Consider the following 17477-nt stretch of genomic DNA (forward strand, 5'->3'; position numbering starts at 1 on the left):
ATGCAATAGACTAAGAAAGTCAAAATACAGTATGGATCCTTAAATCCTTATGTTATTTAACACATCAGACACAAAGCCCAGGTGTGCATCAGGGTGGGATAACAGCATAGACTGACCACACCTGAGAACAGTTCAGGACCACATCTTGTCAACACCCCCTGAGTCACAGAAACTATAACAATTGCAACAATTTCTACCATACGCTCCTGTCCTCTGTCGTTTTCTTGAACTTATAGCAGCTTATTTATGTGTACGCTGGCTTCTAAACTCCATGCTTCCATCTGCTCAAAGCCTGTACTTTCAGTTTTGTTTTTATCATGCAATGTGTTTAGCCTGTGATTTACAATTTGTTTCTGCTATCCTGAGTGAAACTTCAAATGAAACTGGAATTGTAGAGGAATTAGAAGAGATACTTGATGGCATTGGATCAGAAGAAGAGGATTCAAATGAGACTGCCATCACATCTTTTTTCTCTGAAAATTTGGGAAGTGAAAGGTATTTGATATATCTTGATGCAATGCAATTTTTTAATCTGTAAAACAGACACTTAATTTTTTGATGATATAAATTTCACAATTGCAACATACCTACTAATTTTAATACTTTTTTTTAAAACTCATTGTGTCTCATTTTACTACGTAATTCAGCTTTTCCTCAAGAGATGGCAGAGTGGGTTACATTTGTGATTTGTGTAGGGACTCTTTCTTTGCAATGTTATATGCTCTTTGCTAATATATATCGATAGTGTGCTTGGTAATATTAGTTTGAAGTGGGCTATCTCTAGCTTTGAGATTCGCTTGTTAAAAAGATGGCTGCCAGTATAGAACTAATATTTACTGATATATAACCCCTTTTAGGAAGTAATGATGATTAGGAATGTAATTTTTTCAGTGAAATTAGTAGTAATATTAGTACTAGTGTGAGCAACGCTCCTGAAGAACAAAGAGATGTGGAAAACGAAGAGGAATTGCAAAGAGTAGACTGTGTTACAGCTCAGCAGGCGGACTGAGTACGGTCCCGTGATGCTAATAAAATAAAATGTTTTACTGTATTCCTTGTTCCACAGTTTGTGGTATGAAAACCTTTTGTTTTCATGTATATTTAAATCATAAATGATCTTGTAAGTAAAAAATTTCTGATGATATGAAGCGACACTATATTTCCTCCAAAATAATGCCAGCACCAATGCAGTTTCAATCCAACCAATATGCAGGGCTCGATGGGTTAAAACCAGGGGTAGAAGAAAATAGAAATAATTCAGTAGCCAGCCCCTTTTCATCAGGAGCCAGCACATTTTTCACAAATATACATTATGAACACCACAGGTTAGACTAGGATAAAGCTACGTATTATTTTTGAAATGTGACCTTAAGTAGTATAGTCTCCTTTCATATAAGAATGTAAATTTATATTTTAAGATATACTAACCCAAATAATCACCAGTCACCTTCAAGGGCAGCATCTTTTAAAATTACACTACATGTGCCTGTTTGATTTCCCACCAGTAACATTCAACATGCTTAACAATGCAAACAAACCTTCAAAATCAGTGTAGGGTCTGTTTTTTTTTTGTTTTTTTTAGCATTCATTTTCTTGACGCACCTCGCTAAAAGTGCACATTCAGGATTTTTCATGAAACTTTCAGCCTCCTGCCGGCCCCACGGTGTAGTGGTAGCGTGCCTGCCTCTTACCCGGAGGCCCCGGGTTCGATTTCCGGCCAGGTTACGGATTTTGACCTGGATCTGAGGGCTGGTTTGAGGTCCACTCAGCCTACATGATTACAGTTGAGGAGCTATCTGACGGTGAGATGGCGACCCCGGTCAAGAAAACCAAGGATAACGGCCGAGAGGATTCGTCGTGCTAACCGCACGACACCTCATAATCTCCAGGCCTCCGGGCTGAGCAGCGGTCGCTTGGTAGGCCAAGGCACTTTAGGGCTGCTGCGCCAATTTTTCAGCCTCCTAACATTTCGAATGAGGATAGAATTTTTCGTTTGTTTTAAACATTTCCAGTTTAAATGGTCCTGAAAATCCGGATACACCTTTAGAATGTTTGTCGGCAATACTACGAAAGTTAATGCATAATTTACACTTCGCAATTCCTTCTTCATAGCACAGCCACGGTAGTCATTCAAGCTACGATTCTCTGCATTGTGTATCATTCTCATACTTCTCTGAATCAGTAACATTCAGCTTGCTTAACAATGTAACCAAACCTTCAATATCAGTGTAGGGTCTGTTATTTTTTGCAATATAATAAGATGCCATGAACAATGCATTCATATGCTGTAACATTAGCATTCATTTTCTTTACGCACTTCGCTGAAAGTGCTGAAATTTCCGTTTGCCTGAAAATTGAAATTTCGACGTATTTTTTATGTTTGACCTATCATTGTCTTGAACACCATAAATTTCACGCTGGTCATTGTCGTCCTGAACTCTACAGTCGGCACTTCCATCAAGTGTTTTCTCACATTCACGCCCTTTTGTATCACTTTGTGTTACATTTACGGGCCCTACTTATGAAGAAATCTGAAAGAAGACACTGTTACTCACATCAGTCAATTTGTGCGGTTTTGTTCGTTTCATTTTGCCGATATTCTCAAGTATAGCATAGAAACGTAAAATACACCAGCGGTAAATGGCTTCCGAATTCGCGAGCTTCGATGTCTGATGCTCCGTTGCAAATTTTCCGTAAACGCACAGGAATAAACACAACCGTATTTATAAAGTGCAAACCGTTCAATACCAAGATGCTGTAATTAAATTAAAAGTATAAATATTGTTCGGTGAAAATACAAGAATTGATAAACACGTCATTCCATATGTTCTAAATGCAAAGAATGAATTCCACGGGAATTTATCAGCACTGCTTAGGCGGCAATAGTTGAGGAATGGCTAGTCACGGGAAGGATGGCGGTAATGTAGTGTTTGTGGAATTATTTCACTTAGTAGTTCTCTGCATTTCTCCACAACTCTGGTCTGATCTTTGTACTCGGCTACCGATAGCTGATCATCTGTAATGGAACTCGATGTCCACATGTAAGGATACTTGTTGGACGAGTTACACCGATATCTCCCATGACCGCGCAGAACTGAAACGTCCAGTTCCAAGGTACGAAGACCAATTACAGAATTCAAGACTGCCAGAAGCACAGAAAATGTTTATTGCACATATTAAAATATATGAGGTACAGAAAACAACGTGAAACACCACACGCCTTGTTACTTTGTAAAGCGGTGGGAACGTACATGTAAGGGAACTCCGGATTTCATAAAATAAATTTTCAAAACCGAATTTGAAAATTTAGGCGCCAGGTAAAAATTTTCAGGCGCCATGGCGACTGGGCGCCCGGTATTTTTCGACCCCTGGTTAAAACCTTCAAAATATGGCAGTGTCTTCACCAATGCCACCTGGTGTTCAATGTGTTAAGAATGGCTAATAAACTTCTTGTAACACAATATACAAGAGTTTGAAAAAAAAAAAAAAAAAAAACTTTCATTGCTTTATGGAGGTCAGTCAGCAAGTTTCTGAATGAACTAAGAATTTCCATGATTCTCTATGGACTAAAAACATAAAATCTCTTCCATTCCTGGGCATCTTAAATTGAAATCATAAAATATGTCTAAATTTCATATTCTACAATCCTCATCCCTTTGCCTCAAATTTCCCATCATTTAACTTCATCCATTAATTTAGTATCCTGTAACTTCATCTACGCATTTAGCATCATTCAATTTGTATTCAACCTTCATTTCTTTAATATCTATGATTCTAATTGCTTTAATTTTATTACAGAATGTCACTTCTGGAAAGAAGAAAGAATGGTTAGTACAAATAGGTACAATCAATATGTCTCAAATGGATGAAAAATATGCTGATTTGTACAGTAATTTATTCAAAACAATTATGTAACAAAATCTACTTTGACTCAGTTGATGAATAAATACAGGGCGAACACTTTATAGAGATAATTATGTATTCAAGGAGAATACTGATAAGCAAGACAAGCACATCTGGATGTAACATTTACTTACATAGGTGAGCAAACAAACACTTTCTCAATTATTTCAGTCTAAATGTAACCACATTATTCTAGATATGTACAATACAAAATCACTCCAAAATATCAGTACCTTAGGAAATGAGGTCAGGTCTATTAAGGTAACAAGTTAAGACACTTCATGTCATTCCCATGATAGGTGTTGATGCCAACAAACAACACACAAAGCGATCATACAGTACAATGACATAATGAAGAAGAGTGGACAGCATACGTAATACTATTTGCTTTACGTCGCACTGACACAGATAGGTCTCATGGTGATGATGGGACAGGAAAGGCCTAAAAATTGGAAGGAAGCGGCCGTGGCCTTAAGTAAGGTACAGCCCCAGCATTTGCCTGGTGTGAAAATGGGAAACCACGGAAAACAATCTTCAGGGCTACCGACAGTAGGATTCGAACCCACTACCTCCTGGATGCGAGCTCACAGCTGCGCGCCCCTAACCGCACGGCCAACTCGCCCGGTACACAAGTAATGGAAATATGCAGCCCAAGTCTTGAACTTTGCAATCCTAAAATCTAGAGAAACCCGAGAATATTTATCAAACATGGGAATGGATGCAACCACTATGTTGTCTCAAAATATACAAGTCCCACGGTTTTATGTCCAAGCACTGCATTTCATGCACCAACTAGAAAGCTACAAACTTGCGGCCAGATGTAAACAGCATTTGTAAGAATGTTTGTGGGCACACAACCTGGATTTGTACTTTATCTATTAACAAGTATGCTTAGAAGAAAATGCTAAAGCGAGGTCCCCAGATATACTCTGTGGCAGCTACGGAGCAATACAGTAACACTGATAGGTTTTCAGCAATGCTGGGGACATGAGAAAGTTGGGGAAACCGTGCGATGGCCTTGATGAAGAGGGACACTGATGAGAAAATTGGAAACAGAAAAATTTCTTTTGGGATATCAACAGTGTTGTTTGAACCTACTGTCTCCAAAAGCAAGCTTACAGCAAATGTCAGTTTAGAGAGGTCAAGACTTAAGGAGCTCCCATATTGAGTCTAAGCGAGTGTAACCCAAGGCAAGCGCATTTGAATTTAGAAGATTTAGGTACTAAACACTGAAATAAAAACAAACTAACAACAATTTTTCATATAGAATTTAATTGGGCATCTATTGTTCACGTATACATAACAGTGTAACTCTTAAATGACATGAATACATCAACGGCTATTTGAACAGGAAGATAATTAATGGAACCTAAATTTCATTTTTTCAGAAACAGGAATCAGCAGTAAGTGCTTATATAACTTATAGCCTTTTCCTTCTATAAAACTTGTTCTTACTGTGTTTATTATTAACCCAATGAGTGCTTCGCCCACCTATAGACTGTCTGACACGGACGGTCCATCTATAGACTGTGCACGAGACCTTTAATTTTTTTTTACTTTCCCGGTTCGCTTCTGAGTGCCAATTCGATCTCTGGCATGTTCTGCGAACTGTTGAGCATTACATAAAACTAACTGATCACGGCTTATAGCTTCAGGGAGTAACTTACAGAGCTTTATGTAGATGTTTGTAGAGCTCATATGTGAGGTACACGAGCATAGCGGAACTACAAGCTAGTTGCTCTTGCAGCAATGTTATTCCGGATCACAGAATCTTTCAGTTATTAACCACAGTGGAAAGTGATGATGAATTTAACGAACTGGTAAGTGATTTTGAAAGTGAGAGTGATACAGAGTGCCAAAAATATTGTAGGTGAGAAAGAAACAGAGCCTCCTCCTAAACGAAAGAAGAAAAACATGGCGAATTCCAGAGCTATTTGATCACTAGTTTCATGACGAACGGATGACATTTTTCCGCCAAACTTTCAAGTAACTGTGACAGACTCTGGGAGCCAAGTAGCGTTTGATGACAACCCCAAAATCATTGATTTTTTAAAAACTTTTTTCCCCAGTGGATTTGGTACTGTTGGTTGTTGATGAAACAAATCAGTATCACAAACAACTGGTGGAAAACACTGAGCTGTCACCACATTCCAGGTTTAGGAAGTATTTTAAAATATCAACTATGTACTTTTAAGGAGTTACATGTATTAGTTGCCTACAAATTTTAGGAAATAATTTTATTTGGGCTCCTTACTTTGTATAAAGATGAAGTACGTGGGGGCACAAAAAGTGTAATTTTGTTTTCTCTCAAAATAATATTGAACATAAGCGTAGGATTTTCCATTTGCATTTAGATTTATAAAGAACCAACATTTATAAACACTTTAAGCTAATCAACCCACTGATAAGTTAAAAATTGAGGCTTCTGCATTTTTTAAGATACGAATGAAAAAACTCAGCACTGAGGTACCAAACAGTCAACTGCTAACTCAGCATTTAAAAGGTTAAGATTATATGTCAAAATACCGTAACATCATTGACAGAAACAGAACGTAGAAATATGTAAGGTACTTGTTATATTATTAATACATGAAATCCTGTAAAGTACTTTTAAGACAATTGCAGTAAATTACCTTCAGCATTTCCTTTATTAAGAAAGTATTTACAAGTACTGCACTTCTAAAAAGTTACTTCAGCATGCTGACAAGCATCCTGAGTTGAGTGCTTTGAGTTATGTTTACTAACCGTTTTTACCCATTCATGTAGTAAATTCTTTGGGTTCTGAGGCAAAAATGCTCTTCACATATACAAGAGTGATGTTCTGAGTTACTGTAACTAGTTTATGGATAACATATTCAGCTAAATAGTACAAAGTGATGGTGGTGATTATTGTTTTAAGAGGAAGTACAACGGGGCAACCATCCGCTAGCAACACTAATCAGAGGGAAAAGAAGGAAAACGACACTTTGAAATATGAAGGTATCGGCCAAAGAAAGAGGAACAGCATGAAGTTCGTGAAAATGAAAGACTCCCTAGAGTTCAACTGCACTAATACTATCGGGGTCAGAAAAGAACAAGATTTGACCAAGGGAGGTCAGATAGGATAGAAAAAGTAGGGAGCCTGGTACAAGTAATTGAAAGCAAGGTTAGGACTCGGCTAAGGGCCCCGTGGTCGCCAACCCACGGTTTCAAGTTATGAGTCCCTGGGGCCCCTTTTAGTTGCCTCTTACGGCAGGCAGGGGATACTGTGCATGTATTCTACCGCCCCTACCAAATGGTACAAAGCAGACATCTGTATTATGTTAACATTATTTGTAGGGCTATAGTCTTCAATTGGCTTTTAACAAGAAAACAATTCAAGGTAATACTCATCATCTTCAGAAGGAGAATAAGAATAAGTCAGAGCCAGTGGCTGTGCACTTTGGTTCAGTAGCTATCAACTTGCATTCGGAAGATAATGGGTCGAAACCCTTGTTAGCAATCCTGAAGATGGTTTTCCATGGTTTCCCCATTGTTCACACCAGGCAAATGCTGGGGCTGTTTCTTAATTACGGCCACAGTCATTTCCTTCCCACTCCTAGCCCTTTCCTATCCCTTGTCACTATAAGACAAATCTGTGTCGGTGGGACGTAAAGCAGATTGTAAAAAAAGATGAATATGTAGGCATTATGTGAATATTGAGCTACACTTATCATTCGAATCATGTCTCACTTTTATAGGAGTGGCAGATAACTGCGAACCTATTTGTATAGGCTTTCATAATCTTTACCGCGTGTGGGTGACGGTGGTAGAATAACACCTCTCCGTATCATCCCTTTTTTCCCCCCACTTATTCTACTTGTGCCAGGCTCCTCACTTTTAAATTTTCCCAAACGACCTCCCTTGAATAGTTACCTCGAAAAAGAAAACAAAAATAGTATTGATATACAGTTCCTATTACCTTTGTTGCTTCTTTTTAAAAAATCTTTGTTTGGAAACTTTTCTGAAAAAAGACTTGAGTGGATTAGGAACATTTTTGCAATGGAATTCCACTTGAGGGTTTCTGTCCATCTACCCTCTTTTGTTCAAACCGCAATTAATCAAAGAGATGTCTGTCTGTTAGGTTATCAGCCCAGAGGCTGGTAGGATCCTCAAATAGCACCACCAAAGGTTATGCGGTTATAAGGAAACCGCAAAAACCAATGGCAGCACAAAAATGAGGCATACTAGGCAGGACAAGGAGTGAGGTAGTTTGCCATTGCTTTCCTCACTGGGTCAGAAAGTGCTATTGCAGCAGGACTGACCCTATGAGCAACAACTTTCACAACACTCAGGGGCACTAGTCATGCTCTGAATGTCATTACTCAACACCACCCATACTCCATCATCATCATCATCATCATCATCATCATCATCATCATCATCATCATCATTTCTTCCCTCCAGCAAGCCGGGTGCAGTTGTGTACGAGCCTCCTCCAGTTTGTTCTATACATCTACAGATGCTGCTCATATATGTGACACCAGTTCGCATCTCTAATTTCAAGGTCCTTCATTATCTGTTTTTTCCAAACATCACGAGTTCTTCCTCTTGGTCTCTTCCCAGGAACATTGTGGTCAAAGTATGTTCGAGGAGTCCTGTGAGGGTTCATTCTTTTCATGTGACCATACCATTGCAATCTCTTCACTTCTAGAGTCTCCAGCAAGCTTCTTTCCAATCCAAGCTGTTGTCGGATATCCACATTCCTTATTTTATCCATTTTTGTTTTTTGTCGACAAGAACGGAAAAACTTCATTTCTCTTGCCTGAAGAAGACTCTTTGTTGGTCCAGTAAGTGTTGCTGCTTCCAGGCCATACGTCAGTATAGGTACTAGATATATTTTGTACAAGCTGATCTTGGAAACTAACGGAAATGTTTCATCTCAAAGTATTTGACGTACAGCGTGATAGAATTTGGAAGCTTTCTGTATTCTGTTACAAATCTCTTGATGTATGACAGAACACTACCTAAATACTGGAAGTTGTCTACAATATCCATCTCCTCACCTCCAATTCTTAGATGAACAGTTGGAGAGTTTCTACTCATCACAAAGCCAACTGTCTTCGTTCTGCTAATTTTGAGACCAAAGGTTGTAAAAGCTTCATGCCAGAGATCTAGTCTAGTTTGTACTTCCGCTTCTGTCTCACCCCATACTATTACATCATCAGCAAAAACCAGGGCATTAGTTGTTGGATCCTTTCTCTTAATCGCTTTCAAAACTTCATCCATTATGATTATGAAGAAAAGTGGTGAAAGACAACTTCCTTGCTGGACTCCACTCTTCGTTTCAAACAACCCGACCTTCCATCCTGGACCTGGACACAACACTTGGTTTCATCATATAATTATTGTACTCATGCTATGATGTCATCGGGCACTTTCTTATGTCTCAAACATTCCCATATATGCCTGCGTGGTACATGGTCATATGCTTTCTCGATGTCCAGAAAAACAGTTATAAGTGTTGCAGCTTCCATATTGTCACAGCCATGGATGAGACTGGGACTTTGGTGAAAGCTACACTTTACTCTGGCCTGTACCAAGAGATGGATACAAAAGTACTGTATCCTTCAAAGTGATATCAGAAGAAAATACATGATGGAGCCCATAAATAAAAAAATCGTTCATATAAACATATGATTCTTCAGGTATAATTTCATTGTTATAACCTCGAACAAGACAGAATTATAAGTGGGTTGCCATTTACCATGCCTGCAATTTTGTACCGTATCCATTCGTTCATTCATTCATTCATTTATTTAGCTTCCATAGACTGTACAATTACATATTTTGAAATATGCCAACAGTATAGGAGTTGTCAAGTGATTTCGTAATACTAACAATAATATATGCACAACAATGAACATTTTGAAAAAGAAGAACAGAAACACCACATACCTCAATGTTAGGACAGCACATCTTAATTTTTTTAAATAATATTAATAACCAATATTTACAAGACAAAATAAAAATATATTGGTGTGGTGTTAATAATGTGAACATAGTCAATGTGACATTAACATATTTTTAAGGCTATATACTAGATTACAAGTTAATAAGTAGTAGCATCATTACCAGCACTTCATCATGTATTCTTCTGTACTGTAGAAGCAGCTACTCAGCAGGAGATTTTTTAAAGCTGTGGTAAATGAACTGACGGGACTAATATCTTTAATCGTATTTGGAAGCTTATTATACAATCTGATTCCAACAGAGTCTACATGTCTCAAGGCAATGGTTTTACTCTTGTGTTCGATAAAAATATTATTTCTTGTTCGCGTCTGGTAATTGTGATTGTCAAAATTCTTTCTGAAGTGATCAATATTTTTTTTCACGTGTAGAATGCATTGCATGATGTATATACTTGGTACTGGGAGTATCCTTAGTCTCTTAAATAATGGTCTGCAATGATCTAACCTGTTACGTCTCAATATAATTCTGATAGCTCGTTTCTGTATTCGAAAAATAACATCAAGATTTGATTTGTAACAGCCCCAGAGACCAATAGCATAAGTGATGACAGAATGGAAATATCCAAAATATGCCATTCTAACATATTCTTCACTACAACTATTAGACAAAATCCTTAAGGCGAAACAAACAGAACTCAGAGACTTCCCTATTTTTTTAATATGACAATCCCATCTTAATTTTTCATCTATATGGACACCTAAAAATTTTGTGGTCAACGTATTTTCAATTGCATTTGCATTTAATATAAGGTTGTGTTTTTTTGCAGTTTTGTCATGGTAGTTAGATGCCTTGAATTCCATGTATTGGGTCTTTTTAAAGTTTAATGTTAATTTGTTTTTCCTGAACCATGATTCTAACCTAGACAGGACTGTATTTGCTGTAGTTTCTATAGATGTAGGGTCAGGATTATTAATAATTATGTTTGTATCATCAGCATACAGAACTGCTGTTTCTACTTGATTATTGTGAGGAAGATCATTCACATAGATCAAGAAAAGAACAGGCCCCAAAATACTACCCTGCGGAATACCTAAGTCTATGCTTTTTACCTGAGAGTGATATGTCTCATTATGCCCTTTACTGTTACAATGTGTAATTTCAACAAACTGGGATCGTTTATTCAGGTATGATCTAAACCAGTCATTAACAATTCCTCTAACTCCAATCTGATATAATTTGTGCAACAATATTTCATGATCAACAGTATCAAATGCCTTTGAAAGGTCAAGAAATAGTCCTATCACAGTTTCATCATTATCAAGAGCATTTACGACCAACTGTGTAAAATGTGATAAAGCAGACAAAGTACTTCTGCCAGCTCTGAACCCATGTTGTGCATTATTTAACAAGTTATATTTGATTAAAAATTTAGTAAGCCGATCTTTCATAGCACATTCAAATATTTTTGAAATAACAGTAAGTATTGATATTGGTCTGTAGTTATGTAAATCTTGTAAGTTTCCACTTTTAAAGACTGGGATAACTAGCTATTTTTAGGAGATTAGGGAACTGACCACTAGAAAATGATTCATTGATGAGATAAGTTAAAGGCTGTACCAGATAGGGAGCACATTTTTTAATGAGTTTTGTGGGAACTTCATCTACACCTGTGGAAGTTTTGTTCTTCAAAGATTGTATGATTTAAAAAACTCCCAGTTCTGTTACTGGAGTTAACTGCATAGAGTTTTGCACAAAGGTTGGGAGTTCTGGTAATACATCTGATTTATTTGCATTTTCAAGTTTGTATTGTGGGGATAGAAAGAAATCATTTATATAATTAGCCAAATGATGAGGGTCATTCATTTGTATTCCCTTATTTTTTATGGCAGCAACTTTATTTCCAACTGCATGTCTGTTGGTTTCTCCCTTGATTACCTTCCATATGGTTCGTGATTTATTGCACGACTAACTTTCTTGTTATTGTGCATCATCTTAGCCATCCTAAGAACTCTTCGATAGACTGATTTGTAGTTTTTAACATACTTACAAAAAACCTGGTCACAACTCTGCTGTGCTAATCTACTTAGTAATTTACATTTTTGACTTGAGATCCACTGAGCCCACCATTGCATATCACTGGAAAGTGAAACACACTAATCCTGCCAGTTGTATTTTGACAATTTGTTGTAGCGCAGTACCCCATTTAAACTTTTCTTTAAACTGCAAATATGTTTCACATTATTACATCAGGCTTGCCCACATCATAACAATGCTTAAGACTCAATATGGTAGTCACCACGACCTTTCTTACAGCCATTTATATGAACCATGCATGTACCCAAGTTGCAAAACTGATAAAACTTTCATTTAAAGAAAGAAAAAGCCCTATCCCATGTTTAATAACCATATCCAACAACTTGACACAATTTAAGACAGTGCCTGACAATTTCTTGCATTTGATATTTATTCACACTACTAACATTACATGCTAGGTGGACACACAGTACACAAAGATATATGAGGTGGACACAAAGATATATGAAGTAACTTTATATGCAGTTCTGTATTTCTCCTCTACCTGTACATTAAGTTTGATCATCAAAATTCTCAAGCCACAATATCCATTATATATATACTGTATATTTAACTCTAACTTCTAAGAAGATCATCAAGGAGTGATGATCCATTGTTTAGTGAAAGGCAGGAGTTAAAAAAAAAAAAAGCGTTGATATATTAACCATAAAATAACTGCTGTAGAGGATATATTGTTCCAAGAACCTATGATGAATACTGATCTGAGCAACATGCATGCAGTCTTACAGTGGCAGACACACATAACGAAAGCTCAACAAAACAGGTTCCAATTAATTCCTCCTTAATATGTACATAGGCTGTTCAATAAGGAAGTTTGATGATAAAACTTTCATTTAAAAAAAGAAAAAGCCCCATCCCATGTTAAATAACCATATCCAACAACTTGACACAATTTAGGACAGTGACTCTGACAATGTAACTTATCCTTTCACCTTGTTCTTACAACACCAAATCTCCATTTCAGTTAATCCTAAAACAAATAACCACAATGATGAAAATGAACTTGGGATGACTGTTTTATGGGGGAGAAGTACTTATCATCCTCAATTTTTTTCACATCGAAAGAAGATAGGAATTGAAGAGCAAAGGTGAAAGAAATAGATTAACATTCCCTATTTCTAATGATCAGAGATTCAAGAAATCACCAGCAGTTGTGGAAAAAATGTGAAAAAATAACTTTAAAAATATTTCATGTAGTCAATATATATCATCACTTTTCCACAAGAGCTAGACTTATTTATTGAACATTCTTTGCAATTTCTAACTAGCAATGTATGCTAGTGCAATCTTCAGGTTATGTATATTCTATGGAAATATGAAAAATAAAATTGTTACAAAATTATAAGCAAACTGTATGGAAAGATGCAACATATTGCTACTGAACACATTAGCTACTTAACATCAAAATTTGGATTGTTTGAGGAAGCGATTTCTTAAACATCCATATTTTGGCAAGACAATTCTCTATTTCAAGAATCGCAGTTTAGACAGATAGGTTCACGAAAGGATCTTGACTTACAAGTATGGAAGAGATCCTGGGCAGAGGGAGTCGATCTAGGAACAAAAGGCACCATCTTCTTCGTCCACCACTGAATGTTCAGACTGAACTACAGAAACCGCTTCCAGCACAATCATCAAACTGAAATAAAAAATTTTACAAACTCCTTGGGAAGTTGTAAAATTAAAAAGATTTTATTCCTTAATATATTAATGAGATGTTTCGAACAGGACTCTCAAAATTATGCAATATGCAAGAACGTAAATATCATTTATGCCCTGGAATTATGAACATCAATCCATAACCAAATATGACTTAACATGCACTGGGGGAAAAAACAAGAAAAACTATAGTCTGTTTTTTTGAGTTGATGGATTCTTCTCACCTTGTAGGACAGGCAAGAGAATGGACAATTCCTCTCACCCCAAGTGGACAGCTACAGGGAGGGTGAAAATAAACAGCTTGTATAATTGTACTTCATGCCAGTTGTGAAGAAGATTCATTTTTCAGTCTAAACATCCCAGAGACTACAACGAGGAAATGGATAGCAATAAATTCTTGAAGTAGTTCAAAGACCAGTCTTTTACTGTGGTGCACAATGAGCTATCATTCACATGAATTAGACAAAGTATCTACAACAAATAGCTCTAAAGCATGAATGCATACGTGGTTACGAAAAGAAAAACATTGTTTGATGAGCACAGGGTTAAGCCTAAATTATATGAAAACGTACACTGTATAAACAGCAATTCAGAACGTACAAACAGATAAAATAGCAAAGGAAATTGGACATAGTGTAATTAGATAACCTACGTACCATTGTGAATTTAACCCTAACAAGCTTATACGAGCACAAGTAACAACACACTGTACGAAAAAGGAATGCAAAATTTACCACAAGACACGTTAGAAACATTTCAAGATATGGTACGTTCAATTACTACTGATATAGATGTTGATTACCATAGGGAACCTGAAATATTTGTCCAGAATGAGCAAATTTATAATACCAATATAGTTGGTCCGTTATTGGACACTATAAATTTTCCAGCTAATTCATTCCTGGTTGCCAGCGTTTTGCCCCAGTGTGCTAAGTTGGGCCCATCAGTTGGTAAATAGCACACATACCAAGACACATGGCTAGTGGATACCATGGAGGCCACTGCGTAGGCTACTGGAGCCACCAGCAGTGCCAATGCACTACGAGAGACTGTCTCATTTTCAAAAACTGATGCCTGCCTGGCAATCAGACTGCACACTGAACCGGACAAAGCATCTACATCAGATAGCTCTAAAGCATGAATGCATAAGTGGTTACAAAAAAAAAAACATTGTCTGATGAGCACATAGTTAAGCCTAAATTATATGAACTCATACACTATACAAACCGCAATTCAGAACGTACAAACAGATATAACTACAAAAGAAATTGGACATAGTGTAATTTGATTACCTCTGTACCACACTGACACAAAACGCTGGAAACCAGGAATGAGTTAGCTGGAAAATTTATAATGTCAAAAAACGAAGGAACTATATTGGTATTACAATTACTACTGAGCGGTGGAAAGATGCATGCCAGAACATGAGAAAACTGGAGGATTTCCATTGGGAATGAGACCGGCTAACTGACTAAATCACTGATCAGTTCATCAAAAACTTGGCTGCTGAATCTGATCAGGATACTGTCGACACAAAAGATGAACACCCGTCCACTTCATTGTAGCACTCAGAATAAGGCAATGTAAATATTATATAGTAGATATATATTTAGTTTTAGCTTATTTTGTGTGACTAGTGGATATAATATGAACATTATAATCCGGGAGATCATTTAAGGATCATTATGATTAATCATAAACAAGCTGCGATTGTCTCATTTTCAAGCCCTTTGTGTTCACAGAAACAAGATTGTAAAATCTTATGTTAGTATATTTCTGCATTATTTAGTAATTTGATCATTCTATACAGGCCGGCAGTAATTGTTTAAATTTATTCAAGAATAAGATATCAAATTCGCTATTAAGAAGGCAGAATTGCTACTGCTACTAACAATACATTTTGAGATTCCAGGTAGCTTTTATTCCTCCATTACCATGTCATGCGACTGGTTTAAACAGGGAAACAGGAAGAGTCCATCAACTCACCAAACGGACTATAACCATTTTAACCAAGGATTTACATGAAATACGAAAAACACATTATTTGAAGTGAAATAATGCATGAGAAAACTAGTTTTGTCGGAGTAAATTTATTGTTGAAATCTCCATTAAAAGAAATAAACGTCATATCTTCAGTGAGTAACAAGCACTCTCATTCTCTTTCTTGCTAATCCTTGAAGTTGATGAAAGTTGCTGCTTAAAGGGGCATAACAACTAGGTCATCAGCCCCTGCTAATCCTAATCTACATGATAGTTTAATGGCTAACTCACTCTTCTAGATCTAGAAATGCCTTACTGTGTACAAAGAATCTGACTTACCTGATTATACAATTTCAGTTCCCTTTCCAGCATGATACCCAAGTACAATAAAGTACAGTATTTTTTAAATTCGCTGGTGTTGAGAAGAAGGGGATAAACAGTGTGTGACATTGAAGTGCACCACAGTGTATAGTAAATCTCACTATTCCAAAGGAGTGATCTGGTATTAATTGTTGCTAAACACACTTTCCTAAATGAGTGGGAAGGTGGTTTACTAGGAATAAGACATTACCAGTTATTAGGCCCATCCACATGTCAATGCAAAAAGTGTTTGATAACATATTATTGAGAGGTCTCGTGGTAGATTTTGCTGTTAATAATTTAAAGCTAGATTTAAAATTTATTTGTCTGGCTATGCTGATGAGCAGAAACATAAATATGACTATTCCCATTTCACACAACACTCTGATTTAAATAGGAAGATTTTGTTGTTTAATCAATCAATCAATCCTGATCTGCATTTAGGGCACTCGCCCAGGTGGCAGATTCCCTAACTGTTGCTCTCCTAGCCTTTTCCTAAATGATTTCAAAGAAATTGGAAATTTATTGAACGTCTCCCTTGGTAATTTATTCCAATCCCTAACTCCCCTTCCTATAAATGAATATTTGCCCCAGTTTGTCCTCTTGAATTCCAACTTTATCTTCATATTGTGATCTTTCCTACTTTTATAAACGCCATTCAAACTTACTCGTCTGTCATTCCACGCCAACTCTCCGCTGACAGCTCGGAACATACCACTTATGATATAGATGTTGATTCCCATAGGGAATCTGAAATATTTGTCCTGAATGAGCAAATTTATAATACCAATATAAATGGTCCGTTATTGGACATTATAAATTTTCCAGCTAGCTCACTCTTGGTTGCCAGCGTTTCGCCCTCGTGTGCTAGGGTGGGCTCATCAGTTGGTACCTAGCACACCTACCAATACGCTGGCTAGTGCATACCGTGGAGGCCACTGCGTAGGCTAACTGGAGCCACCGGCAGTGCCAATGCACTAAGAGACTTTGTCTCATCACTAAAAATTGATGCCTGCTTGGCCATCAGATGATATAGATGTTGATTCCCATAGGGAATCTGAAATATTTGTCCTGAATGAGCAAATTTATAATACCAATATAAATGGTCCGTTATTGGACATTATAAATTTTCCAGCTAGCTCACTCTTGGTTGCCAGCGTTTCGCCCTCGTGTGCTAGGGTGGGCTCATCAGTTGGTACCTAGCACACCTACCAATACGCTGGCTAGTGCATACCGTGGAGGCCACTGCGTAGGCTAACTGGAGCCACCGGCAGTGCCAATGCACTAAGAGACTTTGTCTCATCACTAAAAATTGATGCCTGCTTGGCCATCAGATGATATAGATGTTGATTCCCATAGGGAATCTGAAATATTTGTCCTGAATGAGCAAATTTATAATACCAATATAAATGGTCCGTTATTGGACATTATAAATTTTCCAGCTAGCTCACTCTTGGTTGCCAGCGTTTCGCCCTCGTGTTCTAGGGTGGGCTCATCAGTTGGTACCTAGCACACCTACCAATACGCTGGCTAGTGCATACCGTGGAGGC

General features: G+C 37.2%; 1 protein-coding gene across 15 annotated transcripts in view; it reads right to left on the reverse strand.

Annotated features, from left to right (window-relative positions):
• The window catches only part of Pur-alpha (Purine-rich binding protein-alpha), an 876587-nt gene that overhangs the window by 793788 nt on the left and 65322 nt on the right, over window positions 1-17477 (reverse strand). For 7 of the 15 annotated variants that reach the window (XR_010859261.2, XR_010859258.2, XR_010859262.2 and 4 more), the window contains one exon: window positions 13448-13567. The exons of 6 other annotated variants lie outside the window; for them this stretch is intronic. The gene's annotated coding sequence lies outside the window, so the exon portion shown is untranslated. Of the gene's footprint in view, window positions 1-13447; window positions 13593-17477 lie in introns of all 15 variants that reach the window. 2 more of the 15 variants (XR_010859260.2, XR_010859266.2) reach the window with 1 other exon arrangement.

Source organism: Anabrus simplex, chromosome 2 (genome assembly GCF_040414725.1).
Source record: "Anabrus simplex isolate iqAnaSimp1 chromosome 2, ASM4041472v1, whole genome shotgun sequence".
Classification (NCBI taxonomy): Eukaryota; Metazoa; Arthropoda; class Insecta; order Orthoptera; family Tettigoniidae; genus Anabrus; species Anabrus simplex.